The sequence below is a fragment of the Mangifera indica genome, chromosome 2 (genome assembly GCF_011075055.1).
Source record: "Mangifera indica cultivar Alphonso chromosome 2, CATAS_Mindica_2.1, whole genome shotgun sequence".
Taxonomy (NCBI): Eukaryota; Viridiplantae; Streptophyta; class Magnoliopsida; order Sapindales; family Anacardiaceae; genus Mangifera; species Mangifera indica.
The window spans coordinates 1814288-1833995 of record NC_058138.1 but is presented as its reverse complement, the minus strand read 5'-3'; the positions used below and the strand labels follow the sequence as shown (position 1 = coordinate 1833995).

At 34.4% G+C, this 19708-nt stretch overlaps 1 pseudogene; it reads left to right on the top strand.

Moving 5' to 3' along the window:
• LOC123209302 overlaps positions 1-19708 on the top strand; it is a 28242-nt pseudogene that overhangs the window by 1980 nt on the left and 6554 nt on the right.

Here is a 19708-nt window from a genome sequence, read left to right as displayed (position 1 = left end):
TATCTGGCTGGCTCTGGGTTTTCTTTTTAATAGTTTTTTTAAATATATTGCAACCTAAATGCTAGTTTTGCCTTATATATATATATTTTTTGTAGAGACACCCCCACAATTATCTTTACTTTTCTAAAAGGCCAAGGAAGATCTTCCCGTTAAAATCAACGGCATTAGGCTCCCTATCAATACCATTTTCCACAGCCCTAACACCTTGAGTTCGACAAAGAAGTGTGCTCATGGCAGTGGTATGTGCTGCTTTTCTCTCCTATCATAACTTTTGTTACTGTTGTTTGCTAGGTTTCCCATTTTCCATCAATGTGGTGGGTTCAGTTAGGTTGAGCCGTCTTTTCTATAACAAATGAACTTTGATTTAATTATCTAGAGATTGATAAAATCTGAAGTGTAATTAATTGTAGTAGAAGTAAGAGCAGGAGGATTACCTGAAATACATCAACTGAGACATGATTCTGCAATGCATACTGGTTTGATTCTTGTTCATGAAATTTTTATATTTAGAATCAAATTTAACATTAATTTTATATTGATTAAAGTTCATTTCCTACCAATGCAAGAGTTTGGCATGTTTATGTAATAATTCAATTCAATTGTAAATATTTATACTATTTGAACAATATTTGGATGTAAAATACTTTCTTCTATTTTGAATGTCTTGAGCCCCCTTACCATAATCACAACATAGTTTCTTTGGTTTCACATCAGAAAATGGTAACAAAAACTGCAGGGGAAGACAGAGCATGGAATTGTAGCAGGAAAAGAAAAGCAGATAAGGTGATGAGGTTTAGATATTTTTTGCTATTTATAGTCTGTTGAATTTTGATTCATTAAAATTTTCCTGGAAATAGCAACGATCAAAATCCTTACTGCAATGTTAATGATATGCATTATCAATATCACAAGCAGGTGGGCAGTTTCAGATTGGCAAGGTTGCACGCCGATAGAAACTTAGCAGAGGACGCACTTGTGCTTGTTTATGTAGGTACTGAATTCCCTTGCTCTTGCTGATAAAGCTGTAATGCCTATTTAATTTGTCATACCGATATTGATACAGTTCTCTATCTCTACAACTGGGTCAAGCATCTGTGTTCTGGAGTGAATGCTTCTGTTTTGTATATTCTCTAATTGCTTGCCTGTCGTAAATAAATTTTTATATCATAAATAATTTCTGAGTGAGAATGATATGTCAGGGAAGATGCATATATATCAAGGCTGCCTGTATCTATCATACGGTCCTGGTATCAGCAAGAAGGTTACATGAAGTCTATGGCTGAATTTGTTAAGAAAGAGTTAGAGAAGTTCTCTAAGCTTGATGAGGTGCGTTTAATTTCTGGATATATTCTTCTTGTATATGATTCTTTTGCAGAACAAAATCAGCATATATATTAAAATTTGATTTGCCTGGGTTGTGGTCATTTGATGGGATTAGTCTCTACAACTTTTCTTTGACTTTTATATGTGGAATTTAAGATAATGAAATTTTTTAGTACCAGTCAATTATGTTGAGAATGCTAGTATTCCATACAGAAACCAGATGGAGGAGTGCAGAAAGTTGAAAAGCCAAGGATTTGGTGACGATCATACTCTGGCATACCAGGTTTACTTTAAAACCCAATTTCTTTAGTTTTAGCTTCCATCTTTCTTGTCTGCCTTGAATTATAAGCACGGTCTTATTTATCCTCATCATCAGGTTTAATTCCTACAGTTGTTAAGTTCTCCCAGAAAGGTGTTAAGAGTCTTCTAGCAGTTCGAGTCAGTTATATGACTAATGACTAGTTACAAAAATAGCAATTTTGTGTGTCGATACAAGCGCTAAAATGGCTATCTAAGGAGTATTTACTATTGCAGTTTTATGAGTGAGCACATTGAAACACTTGAAGAGATTGACATGAAGGCTCTTGAATCCGGCATTCAAAACTGGGGACATGTACCCGCCCTCAACTGCATGTCTTCCTTCATCACTGATCTGGCAGATGTAGTACTAGAAGCCTTACTTTCAGCAACCGCTATATCTTCCTCAAGGAACATCTCCAATGAAGATGACAATGACTTTGTGAGATATGCTATCAAAATGTTCTTCAGTTCTATATTAGCATTCTGTTTGCTTCTGTTGCAAAAAAATGATACTTGCATTCAAGAATAATCTCCTTTAAAGGCGATTTAGAGTAGTATGACACCAGATTTTCAAAAAAGTAGAATAGCAGCTGAGTATCATATGAACTGGTGATTTCATAGTTTGATCAAAATGGCATGACATGCCAGGGATTTTGTTTGCTGTACATGAAATGGAGAGCTTTTATGCAGTGATGTTATTCTATCTTAGATGTTCTTTCTAATATTATTTATGTGGAAACATGTTACGACTTAAAGTGTAAGGTATGGACCAAATGTAAGATATGATATTTGGATCCCATATCAGAAAGTATGAGTTTTTAGTACGAGGTTTATATGATTTTTTATTATGCAATCAATAATTAGCTTATAAGATGTGATTCTTTTTAAATCATGTAATTTTGTATCGGAGTCATCATCATATCTCTTAGTTGCAATTATATGTCGAATACACCTCAAAGTTGAACTTGACAGTGTAAAATCCCTTATGCTTGAATTTAAGCGCGAACTTGATTGAATTGAGTTGGCAATCGAGCTCGAACTAACTCACCTTAAATCTGTCCCGATAGAGTACTAAAACAAATACTCGCATCTATAATTTAGGCAAGTTTCATTCGAGGCACTGTTTAAAACCCAAACCAAACCAATCGATCGAACTAGTTCGGTTGGGATTTGATGGTAATCTAGTCCAAGTTGATGTTTTAAATTTGATTAAACATTGGACAAGTAAACTACGTTGAACAAGACAAACAACATCAAGCCATGGTTCGACTGTTGAGTTCATTCGGTCAAATCGTTATATTGATGTCGTCATGTAAAATTTTACAATTGTTTAGACTTAAACTACGTCTGATTTGTAAATAATATGCACCATATACCATTAGACTACAATTTTGTTTGATTAAATATTATTATAATATTTATTTATTCTATCACTAATTGAACAATCAAGATTTAGAGCAGCCCCTAGACCGGGTCCAGGTCCACTATCAGTCTAAAAACATTGATTAAGCAACAGTTTTCCTTCTATATTCAAGAGAACAGCCAGAAAATATTAAAATCAAATGACACAATTTCTAAAATATATACAAGCACAAGCACAAGAAAAGGAGTTTTCACTTCATTTTTTGCACTTTGATGAGAGAATTTTTTCAACGTCTGGAAAGGATGACCAAGCCAACGACTGTTAAACATGAAGCACCAACTATGGAAACAACAGGGGCAAATGCATAGACAAGATTTGGAAACCTGAAATAGTTTTGGATCCTCTTCAAACCTTTGTCGACAAGTGAAGCCAGTGCTGCTGCTCCGGCAACTCCAAATGGCCTAGTTACGTTGTTCCCAGTCCACATCAAGATAACAATCTGAGGATTGATGGTGCACACATAATACCTCCATATAATAGTCAAAAGATACCTCCATATAATGTCAGGGAAGATGCATACCTATCAAGGATGTCTGTTTCTATCATGTGGTCCTCTTATCAACGAGAAGGTTACATCAAGCCTATGGCTGACTTGATTCAGAAAAAGTTGGAGAAATTCTCAAAGCCTTAATTTGTCATGATATTCTTTAGTTACTATGGAATATTAAAGGCCAGGGAGTTGGCAACGATCATACTCTGACATATCAGGTTTGACTGTAAAACTCAATTTCATAAGTTTTATCATCCATCTTTCTTGTCTGCCCTAAATTATGAGCACTGTCAAAACTATTGTCTATCCAACTTTCTTCGTCTCTGATATTTACTTTCACCATTAGGTTAGGCATACAATGTTTGGTTGGTTAATCCCTTGGAATTTTCATTTCTTTCCTCATCTCTTTTTTGAGTCAAATAGGATCAATACAGTGGTTGAAGTTTTACACTGATGAAGTTCTCATTGAGCTTGGCCAACAAAAGTGGTATGTGTCTTCTAACATTCTCATTCAGGTAAATGATTAGTTACAAATATAGCAATTTTTTGTGTTGATATGAGCGCTGAAATGGCTATCTACAAAGTTAAATTAATTGTTGTTTTTACAATTGCAGCTTTGTGAGTGAACACATAGAAACACTTGAAGAGATTGACATGGAGTACAGGGTGTTGGCTCTTGAATCCGACATTCAAAACTGGGGATGTGTACATGCCCTCAACTGCATATCTTCCTTCATCGTGAATCTCCAATGAATACGTCCATGACTTTGTGAGATATGCTATCAAAATGAAGAGGTGAGAGAAGGAAACAGAATCAGAGTGATTCTGCCCCAACTAACATTTTTTGATAAATTGGAGAGTCATGTTCCCATTTATATAACAGAGTGAAACACATGCAGTTGCAGATGAATTGAAAGTAGCTAGAAATGAAGTAAAAGACTGCATCCCATTCCCAGATGCAAATTGAGAGCCATACTCTTCAAAAGCAGAGTGAAGGTCATGATGAAATTTAGCAGATATCAAAGGAAAGGAAATTAACTGAAAGTGATGCTGTGTCCCACGAACTGGATTACTATGTTGTCGGTTCATGACAAATCATCGCAGTTTTCACAGGTTCATGAAATCATTTTATAGTATTGGATCTTGTTAGTATATTTCTAGATAAAATTTTAAAAAATTTTTACACCCTTTGTAGGTTTGCCTGTCAAGAAAATATTTATTTGGCTTGTGAAATCAGTAAATCATGTAAGTGCTTTTAGAATAAAAATAAGATCTCTACAACAACTCAAGTGATTATAGAAGAAAAGAAAATTCCTTGAACTAACACATACAGAAGATCACTTATTTATACACCCTGCTTTGGCCTTATCTCAATTCCTTGAACAATGAGGCCACCCATCCAGTCACCACTCCTAGCCTCCAGACTCATTCCCAATTCACGGTTTCATCTCCTGCATTGTAAAAGTCACCTAACTTGACTTTACGCCAGTCGTCTCCTCTCTTCTTAGGATGATGGCCATCATCCTCTCTTGCCAAAGATGCCTGCCGCTTGACTCTGTGGGTGCGATAAACAAGACTAGGATGATGGCCATAATCCGCTCTTGCCCAAGATGCCGGGAACTCGAGACTGAAGCGGTGATCAACAAAACTATGAAACATGCCTAACAGATCTCGCTTGCTCGGACTTACTGCATCCAAATATACAGATCGTTTTTGCTTTTCAGTTCCCACAAGTCCAACACTGACCTCTACAGGCTGATTTTCAAACCCGTAAGGCTTTTCTGTTGGCTTGTACACAAGATAAGCTGTATAATTTGTCCCTGGTGACAAAATGCCAGTACTAATCTTTCCATTTATCTCGAGCGAACGTACACGTATAAGCTCAGCAAACTCTGGCAACCTGTAAAATTGTGAATAAACTTAAGCTCATCCTAAAACAGTCCGGATAAAACTAAAAGCGACAAGAAAAAGCTGAGGTATAAACCTTGCGCCAGGAGGAGAAGTCCATGTCCAATTTGTGGTAATATTACCCCTCGTAATATTAGGACCAACATGTTTTGAATGATTAGAGATCCTCTCCCAAGGTCAAGGCCATTAACTAGCTTAAAATTTCCATATTCAATTAGGGATTACAGCAACTATAGTTATTGAACTAACGCCGCTTTTTTCAATTAAAATGACCAAACTTTGTTTCTTCTGAAAGTTTGGCCCTATAACATTATGTCAAACAGGGTTTTGGGATCAATAAAACTATGTGTACCCATTTTAGGTACACAAATATGTACACATTTATATGTGTCATTATGTGATTGGATGATTTTGAATTAAGAATAAAACAATAACTAATCATATGATGACACATATGAGTGTGTATACATTTGTGTACCCAAAGTGGGTACACATAGTATTGCTCTTTTGGGATATAAGATGACAAAGTTTAACCAAGTAATACTATCGACAAATTTTATTCACACACCAAACAAATAAATAATTTAATCCCAAAAAAATTACAAATTCTCGATCAAATCTCCTGAAATTCAAACCCCAGAAACAAAATCGTGAAAGCAAACCTTTTTCCCATCATCGGTGAGAATCGAGTGTTCATGGAGGTGGCGAAAGAGCTCCTTCTTGGAACGCAAATCCGGCAACGTGAGTTTGGAAAACTTAGAAATGATGGATTGGCACTCAGGTGGCAAGAAGCGCTCCCAAATTACGTCGGAATCGGCGGCGGACCTGAAAATTTTAGAAAACAAAGACAAGTGGCATGCGTGACGAGGGGTGGTGCGGGAGATGATGTCGGTGATGCAGTCTTCAGGCAATAAGTCCATGGGGCTTTCTTGTTCGAGTTGTTGTTGTTGTAGGCTGTCCGTGTCCGTGCGCGGGAGATGACTCTCATCCATCTTCATCTTCTCCACTTTAATCTCTCTTTATCTTCAGTATCTTCCAGTCTTGAGATATCTTCCGGTCTCCAGATATCAGCCATTCAAAAGCCACTCATAAAAAAGATACCTTTATATAGTCATAATTCTCGCTCTCCCATTTTAATACCACTGAAAATACCCTTGCTTATAGCTTGATTTTTGGCTCCCATACGTTCAAATATATATTTTGGAGACTAAATTTTACTCTAATCCATCTCCATCTTCACATTGTGGACCTCCATTATAATCTCTTTTTCCTGTTTTTTTTTGTTTCTTTGTTCTATACCTTATTAACTCATTTTTCTTTTTCAAAGTGAGAAGACTGAATAAACTTTCTCTCTTATGCATCTTCACATCGTGAGCCTCTTCCACAAAATTTAAAATCTGGTGTGATTACAGGTTATGTCAGTGGTTTCCAGCTAAAAAGTAAGGTGTGCTACTTTGCGTTGTCATGCCAAATAGGACTTTGACAAAACATGAGTTATAGTAGGAGAAAGACTTACCTTAGTTCAATTGTTTCAAATATTATTTTTGTACTTTATTTTTCAAATGATTATCATTTTAGTCTCGTTCTTTTTCATTAAAAAAAAGTCTAATTCAACTTCGACTTACCCAAAAATAACCTCAACTTCACTTATGGTATGGTTTGATTCTAAGTTAAATTCAAATTATAATTTCAATTAGATAAATTACCCAAAAGACAAAAATTTAATTAGATAATTTATTTTGAGTTTAGTTTAAAACTCTGATTGATAATACTTCTTATTCTGTCAATAATATTATTTATCAATTATTGATATTATTTATTCCATTAATGACATTATTTGTTATGTTGATAATCTTTAACAACATTTTCAAACAATCTCAATTTCAAACAATCAGTTGTGGATTCAAATTAAAATTAAATCAATTAATATTTGAACTTGATTCGACTCAAAATCTAATCATAATCAATTTTATAGTCTATGTACACTTCTACTACTATAGAGATTGAACTTTTCAAGCATCTCATTTGATAATATGAAAAAAAAAATTTGAAGTACAATAGGAAATTTGGTGTTGAAGGATTTTGAATGAATTCTTTAACTTTTTCTACTTTTTAGATTTTGGAGACTAAATTTCACTCTCATCTATCTTCGTCTTTATGTGGTGAGTCTCCATTGCCTTTTCTTAGTTTCACTATTTCATTATCGATTAACTCATTTGCACCATAGAATTTTCAATGGTCTTAGGATTGTGAGGATAGTTTCCAGACATTGAAATAGAGGTTGACCAACGCTCTAGTTTTGACTCTACCTAGCGATGGCGAGGAGTGTGATTTGTATACAGATGCATCGTATTAGGGACTTAGGACTATTTTGATGCAGCAAGATGGAGTAATTGCATATGCCTCCAATCAGTTGAAGGAATATGAGATTAAATATCCGACCCATGATTTGAAATTGGCTGTTGTGGTTTTTGCTCTTAAAATCTGACATCACTATTTGCATGGAGTAAAGACCAATGTGTACACCGATCATAAGAGCTTGAAATTTTTCTTCATGCAACAAGAGCTAAATATGAGACAACATCAGTGGTTAGAGTTGGTTAAGGATTATGATGTGGACATCAAGTACCATCTAGTAGAGCTAATGTTGTGGCCAATGCATTGAATTGAAAAGTAGTATTGTCCCAGGTGACTACATCCCCTAAGTTACAGCAGGACATCTTACATGAGCAGATTGAAGTGGTTACAGGATTGTTGACTGAGTTAGATACCAAGTCGATCGTACTTGATGAGATTTGAGCTAGACAGACCACTAATAAGTGGGTGTACACAAATGATACAGTGAGTCGCTAACAAATTGTAACCAAATTTTAGTGTGTTGGATAGGTTGTTGAAATTTCGAGACAGGGTATGTGTCCCTCAGGATGACAATTTGAGGACTCAAAATTTGAGCGAGGTGCACAGTGCACTGTACACGACCCACCCTGAGAGTGTAAAAATGTATTGAGACTTGAGGATATCTTTTTGGTGGTTTGGTATGAAAAAGACAATATCGGATTTCATATTGAGATGCATGAGGATATCTTCTTGCTTTTTCTGATTTTATACCTCATAAACTTATTTGTATCTTCTAGGAAGCTGCCACATGACACAGACTCTACTCTTCAAGTCAATATTTGATTAACTCATTTTCTTGCTTGCTTTTTCTTACTTTCATATGTGATCAGCAGTAATTTAAAATAGATTTTTCACTGATTGTTTTGTTCAATTTTTTTTCAGAATATTAATTCAAACTCCTAATTCATGAGAAAATCCATTAGAAAAATTTAAATTCTAAACGCATGATTTAGTTTGTGCATGTGGTTTTATTTCAGCCCAAATAAACTTTGACAAGACTTTGTTAAAAGACCTAAGCAAGAGAGAGACTTACATGTGTTAGTCCAATTGTTTCAAATATTATTATTGTATCTTCTTTTCAAATTATTATCATTTTAGTTTCATTCTTTTTCATTAGCAAAGCAAACAACATGAAATGGTACAACATAAAATTATCACAAACTAAAAAATTCTAACCAACTCAACTTCCACTTATTGTGTAGTTTGATTCAATTTGAGGTCGGGTCATCTCAAAAGCCAGCTTGACTTGATTTGGTTTAATTTAAATTTAAGTTGAATTTAAATCAAAAAATTTTGTTCATTTTTGGAACCAAACTGAACTTTTATATGCACCACAACTGCACACCTCAGATCATTCGCCTAGACGTAAAGTCTAGCAATATCTTGTTGGACTCTGAATTCCACGCAAAAATTGCAGATTTTGGACTGGCTAAGATGTTGGCTAAGCAGGGAGAGCCTCACACAATGTCTGCGGTGGCAGGCTCCTTTGGTTATTTTGCTCTGGGAAAGAAGCATTCACAAACTGATAATTTTTGTTCTTTTGATAACACAAATTGTAGCATCCGCATCAACATAATTCTTTTATTTCATTGCAGAGTATGCTCACACAACAAAAGTGAACGAAAAGATTGATATCTACAGCTTTGGAAAAATTTTAAGTTTGTGCTCCAGAGAGGGTTGTTTCTTTTTTTTGAGGTGGTCAAAAAATGTTGAGACAATGAAGGATGTTAGAAACAGAGTGCATCCTATTGTAAGTACCTTGACCTCTTCTTTTCTCTTGATTTATGGAAAACATCACTACTTCATGGAAGAGTATGTAAAATTGCATGATGTTGTACGTGATGTTGCAAATATAATAGCACCTAAGTACAACCAAATATTCTTGGTCAAAGTTGGCATTGGTTTAAAAGAGTGGCCAAGTAGTTACTTATTTGAAGATCTCTCATGTATCTCATTAATGTTAAATGATATTAAAGAGGTACTAGATGAGATGAAATGCGCAAAGTTACAGTCTTTACTATTGCAGGGAAATTCTAAATTGGTTTTCCCAACAATTTCTTTAGGGACATGAAATATCTTAGAGTTTTAGACTTGAGTAACACTCAATTATTGTCGTTGTCTAAGTCACTTTCTTTGCCGACAAATCTTACAACATTGTATTTTAATGGTTGCAAGTTAGATGACTTATCCATTATCAGGCATCATATAAACTAGAAATTCTTAGCCTTAATGGTTCTAATGTTAGGGAGATCCCAATATTTTTTAGTTGACTAATTCATTTGAAGTTATTAGCTTTGAATGATTGTGAAAAGCTTGCACAAATAGCACATGGTGTCATATCCTCTTTATGTAAATTAGAGGAGTTGTATGTTTTAGAAAGTTTTGAGCATTGGGATTCTAAAGGAGAGGAGGGGGGTTTGAGAAGCAATGCAAAGCTTGCTAAGTTACAATCTTTGTCTAGACTGACTAGCTTGCAAATTGTTATCCCAAACATGGATTTCTTGATTGATAATGATGTGCCGTTGAAAAACTTATCAAGTTTTACAATAATAATAGGTATTTTAGGAAATCTCAAGATCTTTTGTAATGGAGAACTATTGACACTAAGACTCAACGAAGTCGTGTTGAATATTCATGCTCATACAGGAAGATTGATGGATAACCTTAACTCCATCATCATACTATTGTTCTTCGAAGAGCAGGTATGTAAATTAATTAGTTGTTTATTATAAATTATGAATAATACTATATATATAAACAGATCATTTAAACATAAGGTAGTAACACTTTATTAGATAATTTTAAAGTGAGAAAAAAAATAAGCAATTACATCATCCAATCATAAGTTGACACCTCAATTTATACTTAAAATTTTGTATAATTTGTTTGTACGCATAGTTTCATTCATAAAATATTGTATATATGTTTTTATTAAATTATGTGTGAATTATTTTGGCATGAGAATAGCTATTGTCTTGACATAAAGATGTGATTTATTTTGCAGGAGAAAATTTCAAGGCAATGACTACAAGAATTAGTTGTTGATTGTAAACAATTGTAAATAAATTTTTTTAAAAATTAACAATTTTGACACTTCAATAATTTTATAACAAATTATTGTTCTTGTTTTGAGTAATTTAAAGATTTTATATTTGTAATTGCTTCTTTAATTTTTGAATTCAGTGAGCAAACACGTGCCACTCAGTCGTTACTGAAATTTCCTCACTGTAAGGCCTGCTTATTGTCTGATAAAAGGGAAGGGAAACAATTCTACAAGGGAAATTAACGACAATTTTACAAGTATGGAGGGTTTTTATGATAATTTTATTAAAAGTGAGGGAATATCTGGGTGGCTCCGGGGTTTTTTCCAATATTTTTTAAATTTAGTGTGACTTAAATGATAGTTTTACCTTCTATTTTTTTCCAAAGACACCCCACTATTATCTCTACTTTTCATAAAGGCCAAGGAAGGTCTTCCCGTTAAAATCAACGGCATTAGGCTCCCCGCCGATACCATCTGCCGCAACCCTAATGGCTTTGAGTTCGACAAAGAAGTGTGCTCATGGCAGTGGTATGTGCTGCACTTTTTCTCTTTTATCATAACTGTAGATATTCTTTTTTTTTTGGTTTGGTCAATTTCTATCAATGAGTTTGAGCCATCTTTTCTATTACAAATGAACTTCAATTTAATTATCTAAAGATGGATAAAAGCCGAAGTGTAATTAATTGTAGTGGAAGAAAAAGCAGAAAGATTACCTGAAAAGGCATGAAATGAGACTTGACTCTGCAATGCATGCTGGTGTGAATCATGTTCATCAATTTTTTATGAACACAATGAAATTAAACATTAACTTAATATTAATTAGTGAGCTTCAAAGAGGCAATTTGCTATCTACCAAATCAAAGTGGGAATTGTGTTCAATGTTCATTTCCTAGCAATGTAAGACCTGGGGATGTTTATATAAGAATTCAATTCAATTGTAAATATTTATACTATTTGAACAATATTTTGATGTAAAATACTTTTTTCTTTCTTCAATAGCTTGATGCCCCCTTACCATAATCACAATATAATTTGTTTAGATTCACATCAGAAAACTGTAACAGAAAATGCAGGGGAATACAGAGCATGGAATTGTAGCAACAAAAGAATAGCAGACAAGCTGAAGAGGTCTTAGATATCAGGTGGAATTTATAGTCTATTGAATTTGATTCATTAAATTTTTCCTAGAAATAGTGCAATCAAAATCCTTACTGCAATATTAATGATTATGCATTATCAATATCATAAACAGGTGGGCAGTTTCAGATTGGCAAGGTTGCATGCTGATGGAAACTTAGCAGAAGAGACACTTGCCATACGCTCGTTTAATTAAGGCACTGAATTCCCTCACTCTTGCTGATATAACTCTAATGCCAATTTAATTTGTCATACTGATACAATTCTATTGTTTTTGAACTTAGAGTATAAAGAGAACATTCATTTGGTTGAAATTTGTAATGCAAAATTTAGGGGAAAACAAGCTTGAAAACAGGTATGTTAACAAATTGCCATCATTGTATTCTCATTATTACATTATTTGTAAGCTCAAATAACTTGATGATCAAATATAGAAGAAATAATCATGAAGAAGAAAGGAGAAAGGGCAGATGTTTGCATAATAGAGAAGATGGTGTTCCTAGCTTAAATTAGGTGAAAATCCCTTCGTTTCAGAAGAGGATTTATCCACAGTTCTCTATTTCTACAACTGGGTCAAGAATCTGTCTGCTGGAGAGACTATTTAGGTGCTACTTCTGTTTTACTCTATTCTCTAGTTGCTTGCCTGTAGTAAATCAGTTTTTGTATTATAAACCATTTCTTAGTGAGAATAATATGCCAGGGAAGATGTATATATATCAGGGCTGCCTTGTTTCTATCATACAGGCCCTGGTATCAATGATTGGCTGACTTGATTCAGAAAGTGTTGGAGAAAATCCCTAAGCCCGATGAGGTGCATTTAATTTCTGGAAATACTCTTCTTGTATATGATTCTTTTGCAGCACAAAAATCAGTATATATATATATTAAAATTTGACTTGCCTGGGTTTTGGTGATTTGATGGGATTAGTCTATACAACTTCTCCTGACTTTTATATATGGAACTACAGGTGATGAAATTCTTTATATATATTAAAACGTTTTAGCAAATAAAGTTTCAAACAGATTAATACATTATTTTCAAAATTCCTAGACATAGCAAGGATTTTGTTTGTTGTACAAGAAAATGGGGGAAATTAGTTTTCCCATAATTAGGGAATAGATCTGTTGAACGGAGTTCTTGATTTAGTTTGATGTGTGAAAAAAATTTGTTTGGTGATACTTGGAAATAATCAATACAAGCACATTTCTGCTGCTTTTTTTCCTTTTAACATATCGTATATGTTCTTTTAACATTATCGAATCGATATTATAGAAACTTTAAAATAAGTTTATACAGAAATTGGTTTTCTATGAATTAGAATAGTACTTGCTAATTTTATATGAAAATAATAGTAATGTTTTTATCAAGCCAGACTGAATGTGTCACTTCAAAGTGTTGAGAAATCAGAGCTTAGCTTTCTTGCTGAACTGAATCAAGTGTTGTGTAACCAGGTAACTGCTGATGGATTGCAGGGAACAAAAGCTGAAGAGAGTGCAAATAGTTCTCTGGGATCTAAAACTTCCGTGAATGTGCAGGAGTTGCAGGGCGTAGAAACTGAAGCAAAATCCAGAGGTAGCCTCCAAGGGGTGGGCTTCCAAGGTGGAGAGCTTTGGTATAAACCATTTGGGAGTATACTGAGATAATACTCTTGATTTATTGGTCACTAAACCCGGGGGTTCAGGTGGGGTTTCTCGTTATCAAGAAAAGAAAAAACCCAAGAGCTACAAAAGGAAATAGAATAATTTATATTCATAAATTAGGGACTAAGACAATCATGTTTGTGCCATCTGTTAAGAAAATTGATGCAGGAAGGATTGATTGTCAATCCTCAAGCAAAGTTTTCCTTCCCAATTTCAGAATGTGTTATGCAAAAAGGGTGGCAAAATGTTATGTGTTTTTTATCAATCAGAGAAGGGGACTTCTACCTTCCTTTTATTTAAAATTAAAAGAGTTAATTGGCCTCTCTCATCAAAAGCCTAATAACTTATATTAATTTACACTTATAACGTAAATTTGATAACTACAATATGAAGTATACTGGCCCGATTTTGAATGATTAGATTAGACTCATAAAATAAATTTTTCCTGAATTACACATTCGCCTGATTTTTTATTAAAGGGTTAACAAATTTAATCCATGTATGCCCTCGTTATTTCAACATATACAACATAATCAAAATTGTAGAGTAAATTTGTTATCTCTTAATTAATCTAATTTATCTCATGAGCAGGCTTGTGAAATCAGTAAATCATAGGCCAAAGACTATTTCCCACCCAATGTTTGATGTTTTCTCAAGTTTTCACCCTTTAACAATGGAAACACCAAACACCCACCCATGGCCGGTTAAATTTAACAAAACCCTAACGTCTGAAAATTTTATCTCTTTTTGCCCCCCTAAACTTTAAAAACTAAAATTTTTTCTCAGCCTAAGTTTTAAAAAATGGTAGTTTCACCCTAGGGTTTGGTTTTGAAATCTCTGGCGACCTCTCCGACTCCGTTGCCGACAAGAAGTTCTTCGTCTCCCAAGGCGTCTTCAACGCCGATCGGACCTCCAAATGGGAGGAAAGGGATCGCCAAAAGGAGAGGATGCTTCGGGAGGGAGACGCCATCGGCAACGGAGCCGGAGAGGTTGTCGGAGATTTCAAAACCAAACCCTAGGGTGAAACTACGATTTTTTAAAACTTAGGCTGAGGGAAAATTTTAGTTTTTAAAGTTTAGGGGGGCAAAATAGATTCTATTTTAGTTTATTTTTAATATTATAGAGAAAATGATGATTTTACCCTTATCACCGTTAGAGTTTTGTTAAATTTAACCGGTCATGGATGAGTGTTTGGTGTTTCCATGGTTAAAGGGTGGAAACTTGAGAAAACATCAAACCTTGGGTGGGAAATAGTCGTTTGGCCGTAAATCATATTAAGTCCTTTTAGAATAAAAACAAGATCTCTGCAATACTTTAGTGATTATAGAAGAAAAGAAAAGAATATTAAGCTTGAGTTGAGAGCAAAGCCTTTTGGAATTAGAGCAAAAACTGAGAGGAAAGAATAATCTTTTCAATTATATTAGAACCAAAGAAGCCTTGAGACCCAAGGCTTCTTCTATATGAAATCTTTTGTGCTTTAAAGCCTTTCTCTTTTCTCTTTCAATTGCTTGATGTTGTAATTCTTCTCCTTTTTGTTACAATAGATTCTTAATTTTGTTATGAGGATTCGAATCTCTCTTTAAGAGCTGAATTACGTGCCATTTACCTCTCTTTCCTACATTCTATCCATTATTGTTCATCCTCAATCTCTCATATTCAAAGACAATCAAAGCAAAAGATATAAAGTATCCTATGAAAATGTCTTTGGTAGAAATAAATCAAAATATATACAAGTCATTTTCTCTAGTCTTTAGTTTGAAAACAATTTTCAAATATATCCAACACATTTTCAAATATCAGAATTATTAATTTTTGAATGTGTTAACTCCTATTAACTTCTTTTCAGGTAGAAATAATACATCAATCTGCATACACATATTCTTTATACTATGGAAATTATAAAAGAGGAGAATATTAAGCAAGTAGCCTTGGTTTGAGAGCAAAGGCAAAGATGGAACAAACAAGACTTGAGAGGCAATTTAAGAGTAAATGAATTCCAAAATACCAAAAGGAACTTTGGAAATTGTTTAAGTCACACAAGTCTACATGAAAGCTCCTCTGTTTTGTAGAATAGTTGAAATGATTCTTAACTCAAGAGTAGCTATGAAACAAAAGAATAACTTTGAAAATAATGGAACCAAGAAGCCTTGTGACAAAAGGCAAAGGATAGATGTATTATAAGAGATGAATTACATGCCATTCTCTTCTCTTTCCTACCTTCTATCCATCATTATTCATCGTCGATCTCCCAACAACCAAAAACACTCAAAATTTACATCATGGAAATTGTCACTTCATTTTTTGGTTCAATTTCCGAAATTATTTTCACCCGCTTGTTCGATGCAGTAGGCCGTCAGATTGGCTACCTGCTTAACTACAATGACAACATCGAAGCATTAAGAAATCAAGCTCAGGAACTCAAGGCTACCAGAGAAGGCGTGCAATTGAAAATTGATGCTGCTGAAAGAAACAGTGAAATTATCTTACTTGATGTCAAAAACTGGATATCTAAAGTTGATAATGTTGCTGCAGAAGCAGAAAAGTTTTTGGAGGATGAACGCAATGTGAACAAGATGTGCTTCAAAGGGTGGTGTATTGATGTCCGATCGCATTACCGGTTCAGCAAGGCGGCAAAGCGGAAGATAACGGTGATCACTCAGCTCCAAGAAGGTGGAACATTTCAAGCTATATCTCAGCCTGCTCTTCCTCCTTCAAGCATCATCGTTCCAACTGTTGGATTTTCTGGAATTTTTGAATCCAGAGAATCAATCAAGAATGAAATTATGGAGGCCTTGAAAGATGACAAGGTCAGCATAATTGGAATTTGTGGGATGGGGGGTGTGGGTAAAACCACTCTGGTGAAACAAGTTGGCAAACAAGCCGAGGAAGAGAAGTTGTATGATTCAGTAGTTTTTGTAGTTGTGTCTCAAACCCCAAATATCATGGAAATTCAAAAAGTAATTGCTCACAAGCTAGGTCTGGAATCATTATTGGATTGTCCTGAGTCAGAACGAGCAAGTTCCTTGTGGCAGAGAATTAAGGAGGAGAAACGAATCCTCGTAATATTGGATGATGTTTGGGGAAGAATTAAATTGGAGGAGATTGGTATTCCTTTTGGGAAGGACCATAGAGGTTGTAAGATCATGCTTACCTCTTGAAGCAAAGATGTGCGTGATGAGATGGATTGTAAAAAAATATCAATTGTTGGAACTTTATCAAAACAGGAATCGTGGAAGCTATTCAAGGAGGTTGTTGGAATGGATGTTGAAAATTCTATCATGAGTCCAATCGCAAAAGAAGTAGTCGCCGAATGTGATGGCTTGCCAATTGCAATTGTGACAATAGCAAGGGCATTAAAAAACAAAAATGAGCATGTGTGGATTGATGCGGCACGACAACTAAAAATGTCTACTCCAACAAATATCTCAGGGATGCAAGGAAGTGTGATTTCATCTTTGGAGTTGAGCATCAAATATCTAGAAAGCGATGATGCAAAATCATTGTTCTTCTTTTGTAGCGTGTTTCCAGAGGATTTTGAAATCCCAGTTGAAGTTTTAGTTACATATGGAGTGGCTTTGAGGTGGTTCAAAAATGTTGAGACAATGAAGGATGTTAGACACAGAGCACATGCTATTGTAAGTACCCTGACCTCTTCTTTTCTCTTGATTTATGGAAAACGTTGGTACTCTATGGAAGAGTATGTAAAATTGCATGATGTTGTACGCGATGTTCACATATAATAGCACCTAAGTACAACCAGATATTCTTGGTCAAAGTTGGCACTGGTCTAAAAGAGTGGTCAAACAGAGATACATATGAAGATCTCACATGTATCTCATTAATGTCAAATGATATTAAAGAAGTGCTAGATGTGATGGAATGCCCAAAGTTACAGTCTTTACTATTGCAAGGAAATTCTAAAATGGTTTTCCCTAACAATTTCTTTCAAGGCATGAAAGATCTTAGAGTTTTAAACTTGAGTACAACTCAATTATTGCCACTGCTAGAGTCACTTTCTTTGCTGGCAAATCTTACAACATTGTATCTTAATGGTTGCAAGTTAAGTGACCTATCTATTATCGGGCAACTAAGTAAACTAGAAATTCTTAGCCTTAATAATTCTAATGTTAGGGAGGTCCAATATCTTTTAGTCGATTAATTCATTTGAGGTTATTAGCTTTGAAAAATTGTGAAGAGCTTGCACGAATAGCACATGGTGTCATATCTTCTCTGTGTAAATTGGAGGAGTTGTATGTTTCAAGAAGTTTTGAGCATTGGGATTCCGAAGGAGATGAGGGGGGTTTGAGAAGCAATGCAAAGCTTGCTGAGTTACAATCTTTGTCTAGATTGACTAGCTTGTAAATTATTATCCCAAACTTGAATTTCTTAATTGATAATGATGTGCCATTCAAAAACTTATCAAGCTTTACAATTATAGTAGGTGAATATTTTGAAAATTTCAACTTTATGATTTCTTCAAAAGAATATTCAAGAAAATTGTTGATGTCAAATGATGATAAGGTTATGATTTCAGGATTGATTAATTGCCTAAAGAATTTGGTAATTGAACAAACGGAAAATTTAGAAGTAGGCTGGTGTAAATCAGTGGTATATATATTTGATTGTGAAGAGCTTAAGGTGGCATATGGAAAAACAAAGTTGCTTTCGTTATTAAAGGAACTACATTTGGAAAATCTGCCAAACATGACACATATATGGAAAGGTGAAACTCAATACATAAACCTTTGCAACTTGAAGAGAATAAAATTACAGATGTGCCCAAAGTTAGTTAAACTATTTTCACAAGATTTATTGCAGAGCCTTATTTGTTTGGAAGAAATGGAGATAAGTGATTGTGGCAATCTAGAGGAGATTTTCATAATGAGAGAAGAAGAGGAAATAATACCACCAAGGAAAGATCTCACCACAATCTCCCCAAGTTTGGGAAACTTAACTACTATAGGAATAGAAGGATGCAGTAAATTAAAAGGTCTCTTCACCCCCTCCATAGTCAAAGGCCTTGTGAAGCTCAGTTGCCTTATAATATCTTATTGCTCAACATTGGAAGAAATAGTCACAAATGAGGAAGTATCATCATCATTAGCAAAGAAGATTGTTTTTCCTAGTTTGTCTGAGTTGAAGCTTCTATGGCTAAGTAACATTCGTTGTTTTAGCTAAGGCTCATATTCTATCGAATTTCCAGTTTTGGAGATGCTCTTGATAATTGAATGTCCAAATATGAAGATTTTTGGCTACGGAGAACAATTGACACCAAAACTCAGCAAAGTTACCATAAATATGTTTAGGCTCGACAGAAGCCGATGGATGGGTAACCTGAACTCCACAGTTGAGCAATTGTTCAGAGAAGAACAAGTATGTGAATTAGATAATTGTTGATTGTAAACAATTGTAAATATTTTTGAATAAATTGTATTATCTTCTTAAAATATGTTTAGTTAGCAGTATGACATTAATAATCCAAAAATTGTGATTGGTTTTGCAGGAGAAAATTGCAAGGAAACGACTAATTGGTATGAATCATGTATCACTGATTCAATAACAAATTATTATTCTTGTTTGAGTAATTTAAAGATTTTATATTTGTGATTACATCTTTGAATTTTGAATTCTTAAAAACACTACTTCTCTTATGTCTCTATTGTCTGAATTACAGAAGAAAAAGTAAAAGCAGAAAAGTGAAAAGGATTAAACACCAACTGAGAGAATGATGAGATCGATGGAAAGCTAGCAGGGGAGACATGTTTCATAAGCTCGTTTAATCAAGGTACTGAAATTCCCTCACTCTAAGGCCTACTTACTGATAAAAGAGAAGGAAAGTCCTGAGTTCAACCTCTGTCACTCTTGTGAAAATTTTTAATTAATTACTTAATTTAAAAAAAAAAAGAAGGGAAGCAATTCTACAGGGGAAATTAGCAATAATTTTACAAGTATAGAGGGCTTACAATAAATGAATGCTCAACATTGGAAGAAATAGTTACAAGTGAGGAAGTATCATCATCATTAGTAGAGAAGATTGTTTTTCCTA